This window comes from Colobus angolensis, unplaced genomic scaffold (assembly GCF_000951035.1).
Source record: "Colobus angolensis palliatus isolate OR3802 unplaced genomic scaffold, Cang.pa_1.0 Scaffold211, whole genome shotgun sequence".
Taxonomy (NCBI): domain Eukaryota; kingdom Metazoa; phylum Chordata; class Mammalia; order Primates; family Cercopithecidae; genus Colobus; species Colobus angolensis.
In genome coordinates, this window is record NW_012115278.1 from 489 (window position 1) to 12,310 (window position 11,822).

Here is an 11,822-nt window from a genome sequence, read left to right on the forward strand (position 1 = left end):
TATCTCTCAATTTCCTGGGCCCAGTACAAACACGGCCCAGTGCAAATACATTCCTCCATATATCTCAGCTTGGGAAATCCCCGATAAGGGCGCCGCTGTTTGTAGTTTTACTAAAAGCACGGGAACCAATAGATAACTGCTAAATGTATAAACGTAATATGTTAACCAATTGTAATGCTGTAACCTAAAGAATTCCCTTGTTCCCTGTTCCTCTGTAACCTTACAAGTCCTATTTTCATCGGGCTATAAAAAGCGAGCGCACGCATTGTTCGGGGCCCTCTTGTATGTTGTGAAACGGAGGGACCAAGTTCGAACTTGCATTAAAGATCCTTGCCGCTTGGCTTTGACTCTGGACTCTGGTGGTCTTCAGGGAATAAACGGTCTGGGCATAACACTTACAATTACCTTTTAAGACAAGACAAATATAATTAACTTGCAGAAAGAAAAGTCATGAGACTAGTAAACAGAGCTGATATGCAAACTCAGATATTTAAAACAAGTTTACTGTCATCTCAGACCCATTAATTTTAAGCTCAAATTCATATTCATTTTACTTCCTCATTTATTAATAACAAAGGTTTAGCAGAACCATAGTTTAGATTCCACAGATTTTCAGTCTAGCCATAACCGTTGTGAAATCTAAAAAGGAAACGACATTATTAAACACAAGAGGTCATCAAAAGAATTGACAATCATGGAAAGAACAATGGTTATTTTGGCCGTGTATTAAATCAGATCTGCCAGATGTTTCAGCTGTATAATTTTTAAAAAATTGTAAGGAAAACACAGAAAAGAAAAAGAATGCTCAGAGAGAATCACCTACATGCCAAATACTTGCCAAAATATAAACCTTATTATTAAATAGCAAACATAAATGTTTTATATTTCAAATACAATAGAAGCTAGATTTGCCAATCTTTAAAAAAATTAAAATGTATGTGGTTAGCTGTTTTGTTCATTCATTTGCTCATTGTTACTTCTCAGTATGACCTGAAAATCAAATGTATCCTTGGCAATGATTCTGAGCACTGCAAATAATGTTATTGTGCTTTCAATACAGGAATATTGTGCAGATTTAAGTTAAAGGGAAACAGGAACAGACTGTAGCCAATTAATTTCATTCAACAAACATTTATTGAGCAACTGCAACGTGCAAAACCTTGCTACAATTTGAAAGAGTGTACAGGTGGGGCGGGGGGGAGCGGGATCACAGAAAACAGAATGCATTGAGTATAGAAGGTACCAAGTATAAAAACAACCATTTACAATAGGAGTATAGGCATTAAGTACAGAAGTATGTTTGCAGGCAGTATGTGTGAAATCAAAAAAATATTTATCCAATTAGAATATATTTTCTAAAAAGAATGCTGCCATTCCTTTGTGTTAAAGGAGGCCTGAGACAGATGTGGTGGGACAAAGGTACGAGTTCCCTGAAATTTACTGGTTGGTAACTACTCAGCAGTGGATAAGGGTAGGCATAAAACAGATGTATCAACTGCTACTTCCTCCTTAGCAGCTCCTCACCACAGAGACTGTGCCTCTTCGTGGTATATCTAAACAGGAACAAACATGTACAAGACTGAGTTCCAACTAGAAGGCCCTTTTCTCAAATATTTTTTAAAGTGAGTGGTAAAGCGCAAAAGTCACAATATGAAATCCATTCCTCCAACATATAATACAATAATCTGTATACAACCAAAGGCTATTTATAAAGATTCCTGGTATTCCTCTATGAGTTGCTGGAAACAGCAAAATCATAAAGAGTTTATGAAGTTCACAATCTGCCAGTGAAAATAAATGATACGGCCAGGCGCGGTGGCTCACGCCTGTAATCCCAGCACTTTGGGAGGACGAGGCAGGTGAATCATCTGGAGCTCGAGACCAGCCTGGACAACATGGAGAAACCCTATCTCTACTAAAAATACAAAAATCAGTCGGGTATGGTGGCGTGCACCTGTAGTCCCAGCTACTTGGGAGGCTGAGGCAGGAGAATCACTTGAACCTGGGAGGCAGAGGTTGCAGTGAGCCAAGATCGCGCCACTGCACTCCAGCCTGGGCAAGAGTGAGACTCCATCTCAAAAAAATTAATAAATAAAAATAAATAACTAAATAAAAGAAATGATACCTTGGTAAGTATCATGGCTCCACAATCAGTAAGTTGTTGTGCCCCTCCCATTTAATTGCTTGGCTTGTTTACGCCTATTTATCAACAGGATCAGGGTGGTTTTGCAACCCATTGGCTCTGGACTTTCTCAACAAAGCCCTTCGTTTTTCTCATGACCTGTGATTAATGTGGCTCCTGCTTTCACACAAGGTGTTCCACAGGTTTATTTCACCTGCTTATAATTTATGTAAGGGGTAAATGTTTAATCCGGTTTCCTTCATTAAAAACCACAAGCTGCAAATTTCACATCTCTACAGACATAGAAAAAAATCAGTGGGCCTTCCAGACAGGTCCATTCATTATACTAAAACAATAAAGCATATTTTTATTCCAGCCATGAATGCTGTTAATGGAGTTTATATATCAACCTTTATTGTCTCCGCAGCTGTTTCAAAGAAGGGTGATAGAACTGACTTAAAAAGCACCACTGGTCAAAGGCCTAAAATGTTCCAGATCTTGTTGGCTATGTTTTTAAAAGACAAAGCTGTCTTGAAAAGGTTTAAGAAATCCAACTTTATCGCACCAGGAAAAAAGTAAAGAGATTCTTAAATAGGGACTGAAAGGAGTAGATATTCCAGAAATTTTACAGACTTTTCTAAAATAGGCATATTGTATTTGTGTCACAATAATGATTTCCTAGTAAAGCCATTTAGGGAGAATTTCACAAATTTGCCATCTAGTGTAATTAATTATCAATTTTTAAAACCCAGTAACTAATGTCTGAATGTAATTCCTAAAATACAAAAATATTAATAAGCAAAAGAAAAAAATTAAATAATGATGAAGCAGGAATATAAGATCAGAAAACAAATTTGGGGAAAACAACAGAAACAAGTAATCATACACCCTCAGATATATTTACAGCGTCCTTATGGAATAACATTCTGAGCACTTGAGTATTTCTTTGCCTACAACACTGAAAGAAATTCTTTTCTTTTATTATTATACTTTAAGTTCTAGGGTACATGTGCATAACGTGCAGGTTTGTTACATATGTATATATGTGCCATGTTGGTGTGCTGCACCTGTCAACTCATCAGCACCCATCAACTCGTCATTTACATCAGTTATAACTCCCAGTGCCATCCTTCCCTCCTCCCCGCTCTCCATAATAGACCCCGGTGTGTGATGTTCCCCTTCCCATGTCCAAGTGATCTCATTGTTCAATTCCCACCTATGAGTGAGAACATGTGGTGTTTGGAGAAACTCTGATTAAAGAATAGACATATTTTCAGATGAGAAAAGATTCAGAGATTTTACACATAAAAGCATTTTAGAGAGGTCACTTAAAGATATGCTGAAGCAAAACCAGACAGTAAAATAAGAAACAGGAAGCCATACAATCTAAGAAATAGAGAATCCAACCCTGAGGACACATTGCCATCAGTCCCAACTGAAACAGGACAGCTGAGGGTCCTAGCTGAGAAGCATCTAGGAAATGAACAGATTTCACAGGTTAATTAGCATGCTTGAGATGTCAGAAGAATTTAAGGGTCTGATTAAAGCAGAGAAGGCAAGAAAAAAATGGTAAGCAGAAACTCCAGGAAAAACAAAAAGCTGCCAAACAAAAAAGTGTAGTCATGGCACAGTGACTCTTTAGTAAATATTTACACAGTCGTATTAGCGTAAAACCTTTAGTCCAGTAATAATCAACTCCTAAAATCAACTACAAAGCATGAAATTAACTATGAACACATCACAATGTGATATCAATTTAAACAACATAAAAAATAAAGGGCAGATACCAGAAACTATAAAGTGGAAGTGGAGGAAAAGAGAAGGAAAGGCAGTAGAACTAACATAGAAATGTTAAGTGATACTGTCTGTAGCTGAAAAGAGAAAACTGAGATAAATGGTAGAAGGTGTGAAAACAGTAACATATTGCGTGGAGACGGCAAGGAGTGAAAAGATAAGTCAGTCTACAACGCTAACAGGTCTTTCTTTTCCTATTTGGCTTTCTGTTTGTTTGTTTTGATTTGATTTGCTTTTTGGTTTTGTTTTTTCATTTGTTTGTTTTGGAGTTGGTTTCTTTGAAATGTAAATGAACCATGACCTGTCCAAGAAAAACCAGTTCAAGGGAACAGTATCATAATCTACCAATGCTAAACCAGAAAAACCTAGGAATTATCCTATTATAGTAGATTACAGATGGCTACAAATTCTTCGTAGTTTTCCCACTGAAAGGTGATACTGTCTGCTTCCCTGGTTAGGTGGCTGCTTTGATTAATAGAAGCAATTAGATGAACATTTTGAGCTCTTCAAGCTTAGGTACTAAGAAGACTTGGCTACTTCCACTTTCCTACTCTGAAAATATCCAAAGTCATGACTACCATAAGACCATCTTGCTGTGAGGAAGGCCAAGCTTGCAGCATAGAGGCCACATGGAGAGAAAGAGATGCCTGGCCAGCCCCAAGTGTTTCAGCCACTCAGTTGAGGCTTCACACACAAGAGGGAACATGCTACCTTGGATGTTCCAGTCCTGGCAGATGCCATGTGAAGTAGACATAAGCTGTTCTTACCAAGGAGAATCCAAACTGCAGGGTACTAAGTAAACAAATGTTACCATTTTAAGCCACTACATTTGGAGGTGGTTTGTTATGCAATGAACAAGACAAAAATCAGAATCTAGAAGTGGGTGCTGACATAAGAAAATCTAAAACATGTGGCATTGGCTTTGGGAATGGGTTTTGTGTGGAGCCTAAAGGGCCTCAAGGAAATGGCTAGTGGGTTTGAAAGTGGGAGCTGCTAGTGAGGCAACTGGCTACTGAAGGCAGGACAGAAGAGGACACCAGCTGTGAACTGGCAAACAATGAGGAAGCCTGTTGTAATGCACACAACAGAAAGAGTATCTAATGAACTTGGGGGTCAACTTAAGAGGATTTCCAGACAGAAAGCTGGAAGTATAACTGGCTTCCTTTAACCGCCTGTGATAAAGTATGAGAGAAGCAAGAGAAGCTAAGAAAAGCAGAAATCAGAGGAAATATAAAGGACCCAAAACGTTATGGGTCCAAAAGTAAAGCTACTTCCATCTGCAGTCCCTCTCAGCAAAAGACTTTCACAGTAAAAAGTAGCCTCAGGTCAAGGACCAAAATAGGACTCTGACAGTAAAAATGACCCATGGTTAGTACCAAAAAAGTAAGACTCCTTTTTCTAAAAACCTCAAAGATCTGAGGACCTACCTCCCAAACCCATTTATCTAGACAAGGGGGTTTCTAAGACTTTAAGGAGCTCTCCCACAGCAACCTGACACCCAGCCTAAAGTAGAGAAGAACCAATCTTATCTTCAAAGATATTCTGGGTGTGACTTTTCTCAAACAGAGTGGACTGATATACAGAAAGTGTTTAAATTTTGGGGGTACTACACTAGCTTGGAATAAATGATATAAGATCTCCCAAAACAAAGGAGGCCTCTGAACCCTCAAACTTCTATAGGCAGGAAGCATGGTAAAAAAGAGTCGGCTGCAAACATCAGCTGTTTCTTACTGGAATGGAAGGACAACACAGAGGATGGAGCCAAGAAACACAGAAAATCATTCCCAATGAGAGGTGAGGCTGAGAATTGGCTGAATTTCAGAACTGCTATGGACCAGTACCTGTTCTATGGTACTGTAACCCACTGCCACACATCCATTTTGAACAGGGGTGTCTATTGGGCTTATATCATCCCTATATTTCTGTTTTATATATGGGGGCTAGGGGACAAATAACTTGTCCTTCTATTTAGTTCACACACCTCTGCCACTGAGAAACCACACCCAACCCACCTCATCTACACCTCCATATGATTTAATGAATGTAATTCTGGTATCTGAGTCAGAGCCTAATGCTATAATGGGCTGAGACTGCCGGGCATCTTGGGAGTGAGCAATTGTGTTTTGCCTTTGAAGAAATGTAAATAATTTGTGGCCAGAGGGCACACTGTGATGGATTAAATATGTGTCCATAAATTCTTTGATGGGAAGTATTTCCCTTCTTCTTGAATGTAATCTGGCCCTGTGGCTGCTCTGACCAATAGAATGCAGTAGAACTAATGTTCTGGGACTTCTGCAACCCAGTATGAAGAAGGCCAACAGTTTCTACTATTGAGCTCTAGGGAAAAGCCAGCCACCATGCAGGAAGTCAGACTACCATGAGACTGACATGCTGTAAGGGAGGTAATGTTCGCGTTGGGGAGAGACCAAAAGGAGAGCCATTCCCAGCCAGTCCCTAGATGACACCACAAGGTCAGCTGAGGCACCACCCAGTAAAGAAGCCATCCTGAAAATTCCAGCTCTGGCAGACACTGTGTGGAGTACAGATGAGCCATCCATCGAGCCCTAACCAAATTGCAGAAGAGTGGGCAAATAAACAACTGCTGTTGATTTAAGCCATTAATTAGAAAGGCGAATTGTTATGTACCCTAGAAAACCAAAACACTTCATTTCTCTCCCTCCTTTCACCCCATCCTACCACCAACATACAATCACTAAATCCTATTTCTCTTCCTCTTTAATATTGCTCTAACCAGCCCCACTTTTTTTCCACTTCCACTGTTTATATGGTTCCCATCATTTTTTGCATGAACAACTCTCAGTAGCTTCCTAATATACCCCTTCACCCATTTACCACCACCACTACTTCCAATACACCCCATTCTCCATATCACAGTCAAAGTGTTCTTTCTAAATAAAAACCTAACATTAAATCCATGCTTTTTTTTTTTTTTTTTTTGAGACAGAGTCTCACTCTGTTGCCCAGGCTGGAGGGCAGTGGCGTGACCTCAGCTCACTACAACCTCCACCTCCCGGGTTCAAGCGATTCTCCTGCCTGAGCCTCCCAAGTAGCTGGGACTACAGGAGCCTGCCACCATGCCCAGCTAATTCTTTTGGGTTTTTTGTTGTTATTGTTGTTTTTTAGTAGAGACAGGGGTTTCACCGTGTTAGCCAGGATGGTCTCGATCTCCTGACCTCATGATCTACCCGCCTCGGCCTCCCAAAGTGCTGGGGTTACAGGCATGGGCCACCGTGCCCGGCCACATCCATGTTTAAAATTGGCACTAGCTCTCCAACACACACACATATAGTGAAATTCCTCACAAGGACACACAAAGCTTTCCCCCATATGGCGTCGATCACTTCTCCAGCTTCATGTGCAACCATCACCCATTAGCAATGAGCACTCCAGAGAAAGAGTAAGTGTCACAGGAAAAATCCAGAACAAGTTTCTAGATTCTATATGCATATATGCTGTCACTAAATAACCACGTGACCCTGGACAAGTCACTCTAAATAAACAAGCTTTAGTTTCCTTTACATAATATTAGTGTTAGACCAAAATGAGATGATCTCTTGATCTCTCGTATCAAAATGCTTTCAAAAATGAGTCTGAAAACAAGGAAAATATTCTCACAAAGGAAGTTCTACATACTCCCCTTCTCCCTGACCCAGCTCTACCCCCAAGCTTGTGTGAGAGCTTGTTTCCAGGATTAGTTCTCTTACTTGTTCTTAATTTCCCCCTTTCTTTCTCTAAAGTCACAGTATCTCCCAAACCCCAAATCTCCAAATCTCCCACAATTGTGGGAGATTGCACAATGGTGGTGAATAACTGATTCAATTTGTCAGTAAGAACTGTTTTTGCATCAGGTACTTCAGTCAAGGTCCACCTGCATAACTATCTTTAGTCAGTGCCTGATACTACATGACCTTGGCATTAAGCAGTTTTTTCAATAGCTGAAAGTAGCGTATAATCAGAAAGCACAAGCACACAGGACTTCACCCTCGCAAAAGAACGGCACAATCTATTCTTTCCTATCAAGAGTTATGTATAAAATAAAAAATATAATACTCCAGCAATAAGAAATTCTCTTTTTTAGCAAGAATTAACAGAATATACAGATTATTCTACATTTTCTCACTCACAGACTGCAGTAGGTTTATTCTCCAGATAATGAAGATGCTTTGGGGTTGATTTTTGTTGTTGTTGCTATTGTTGATAGCTACTGGAGAATAAAGGCAACAAGTTTTAACTAGTTTTAGAATGTATCTATCAACCTAGAAATCATAGGAAAAGCTACACTGTAAACATTGAGACAGACCCTTTTTCAGTCCTGAGACTGGAACATTTGTCAAATGAATGAAGGAATGTTTCAATTAATGGAAAATGAACATTAAGCAGTGAGGAATTATTCAAATCATGAAAACCTGTGGACTTTTGCTGAAGTGAACACTTCAAACACAAACTCTGCTTGGAATCTCCTGAAACATGTCGATCTTGAGCCCTTCCTCCTGTATCTATGCAAAGCTGTACTAACGGAGCTATATGTACACTGTATGATGTGTAACTACCCACCAAGGGTGCCTAAAGTCAAAGATGAACATGGCACAGATTCTAGTAGAATCATTCTGAATTACAGACTGGAGAGTGGGGGGTTAAATAATTTTACTGCCACGCTTTTAAAAACATCTTTATACTAAAATACGTAAGATATATTATAAAATAAACTAAAATCTGAATTACTTCTTAATATACAACAAGGTGTCCAAGTAATTTAGAGCTTGTGGCAGACCTAAAAGGGTTTTGTCCCCCATCTCCCCGATACACCTTCATTCTTCTCTCCCGCAACTTAAGCTTTAGTTGAAACATGCCAAAGGATTGAATAGAACATTTCTCCATTCTTTCAATATAAGAACTAACCAAGGTTTATAATAATGATTCTAGTATAATAAATACTTCCATTCTCAAGTAATAGCTTCAAAAAAAAGGATAAGAAGTTTTAAGTTGAGCAATCTGAAACATTCTCCATTTAAAAGATAATTTGTCTACCCCGATCTATAAATTTTACTTGGTATATACACTTTTACTTTAAAAACAATTTCATTTTCCACGTGGTCTTCCACGCCTAGTAAACAAACACACATACACAAACACACACACACACATGCTGTATCATGCATGATCTGTGATGAAAAGATTTCTAACAAATCATTTTATATACATATTTTAATTCGGGTTAGTACAGAAAAAAAGGTAGAATTTATAAAGAAGGTAAAAGTAAGAGAGATACAAGAGACTTTCTAATAACTAAAAATAGATACTGCCTAAGTACAAAAAGTAAAAATGGAGCTCACAGGGAGGTAAGTTACACACACGAGGTGTCTGAACATCTTCCATCCCCTGTCAAAATCAGAGGAAGCTGTGAAGCCTGCCAGTCATCAGGCCCGGGTTAATGAGCTCCGCAGTCCAGTTTCACAGTATGTGGGGCATTTGCAGTCATGGGGAAAGAACACGCAGCCCCCGCGCTCCTGGGCCCCTCTCTCAAGAGTCTGTTCCAGGCGTGCAGGGCCAAAATAAACCAAACCAGTAGACTGAACTGCCATTCACCCATGGATGAAGACCTACTCCTGCACATGGCCAGGTACCAGGAGGCCATGGGTCAATGCATTTTTAATTCCACTGGATCCTCTACTTCACAACACGACTTACTTTATTTTTAGGGGAAAAGTTGGTGGGGTTTTTGGGCAGGGGAGAAAGGATTAAGATATTATTAGTTCTAGTTTCGCAGCTAGCAACAAAATCACTTACTAACAGCTAGTTTTTCGTTATTACTAAACAAAATATTTTAATTATAGGCTCTATTCATATTGCTTAAAGGAATTACATTCTAAATGTTTTGAGATTCTCTTGTATGTTACCATGTGGTTACAAAATGTATTATTTTTGATCTAGCAAATACCTTAAAAAATAAAGGCAGGAAGTATAAATAATGTTGTTAAACAACCCAACATTTCCAAAACACACATGCTGCTCCAAAATAAAGCAAAGACAAAGAAAATGAGCTACTACTTACTATCATTCTGTATTTTCTTTTGACATGAATTTCAATTACATTAGTTTTTATTTTAATAAATTATAATTTTTCCTCTTCCTAGTCGCATTCTACAGGATCATTACAAAAGAATACTTATTAAGTCCAATTTCCCACCTCTGTTTGTGCTTATTATTGAAAGCTGTGTGTGTACTATTTAAAGAGCTCAAGGAAACTCACAAGAAAAACACAGGCACAAGTGGGACAATTAATGTGAGGAGAGACTTCTTAAGAGAAGTAGTAAAACAAACCTAATGGGGAAATGCTTACATTTGAACTTCAGTAAAGAAATAACAGATTAAATCAAGATACTAGTTTCAGGAAAGATTATACAGAATGCTAGAGAAAGTTCAAGGAAATACGGTATTTATATATATAGGTGGTGTAACTGTACATTAGAATAGGCTTTGTAGGGGGGAATATATATATACACACATACACACACACACACACACACACACACACACACACAATCTCCCCAACAAAGGCAATAGTTACGTGAATCAAAGCACATTCATTTTGATAAATAGTGAACAATCACTAGATTTTTTAAAAAGATGGCACATAAGAAAAAGCAGAGTTCAAAACTGCATACATAGTATTATTGTAATGCTTTTTAAAAGACGTATTTGATCTTATTTCAGAATAGTTTTAGATTTACAGAAAAGGTGAAGACAGTTGAAAAAGTTTCCTTATAATCCACACCCAGTTTCTTCTATTGTTAACATCCCTCCTCAGTATGGACACCCAAATGTCCTTTTTCTGTTTCAGAATCCCATCCAGGACAACACATTACATTTAGTCATCATGTCTCCCTAAGCTCCTCTTGGCTGTGACAGTTTCTCGGATGTTCATTGGTTTTAATGACCGTGACAGTTCTGAGGGGTTCTCAAGAGGAATTTGTTAAAAACGTTTCTTTATCAGTATTTATCTGATGTTTTTCTCACGATTAGACTGAGTGATGGGTTTTAAGGAGAAAGACCACAGAGGTAAAGTGCCATTTCTAACAACAGATTCAAGAAAAGGCATGAACAAAAAGAAAAATCACAGAATGTTAACAATAATTACATTTGGGTAGCCAGGGACCATGGATAATTCTTTTCTTCTAACTTATCTAAATCGTTTTTAAATATTTCACTAAAATCACTTTTTGTGACTTTAAAATTAAACACCTAATGGAAAGCCCTTAAATTACAGTTAAAAATTGAACAACAGTAGAACTATGTCCATCTGCTGCTGTCTCCCCTCCACCCATGCAGAGAAATGGGGATGGTTACACTTGCCCACCAGCTGCTGCCTGTCCTCTATGACACCAGCAGCCGTGCAATTGATTTGACAGCTGTTAAATGACTTCTAGGTACTACACATCCATTTAGGCCAGGGGTTGAGAAGGGCAAACTATTTGGGTAGGGCTGTAGTTTCCCCTGATATCTTTCTCACATATGGGCCATTATGTATCTAATACCTTTACTGACACAAAAAGGGAGAATACAGTTCATCAGATCTCAGCTATATGGAGATAAGACCATGAACTATTAGGTGAAACAAACCATGCTGTAGAATAATAAACATACAATGTTTGCAAAAAAAATGCAATTTATACATCACAACAAATTATATTGTGTGCGTGTCTGTATATATACATGTATATATGCTTTTTTTTTTTTTTTTTTTGCAGTGAGCTGAGATCTGGCCACTGCACTCCAGTCCGGGTGACAGAGCGAGACTCCACCTCAAAAAAAAAAAAAAAAAAAAAAAAAAAGTATTACATCAGGATTGCTGTCACAAAATTAACGTGGGAGTGAGGTTTACTGA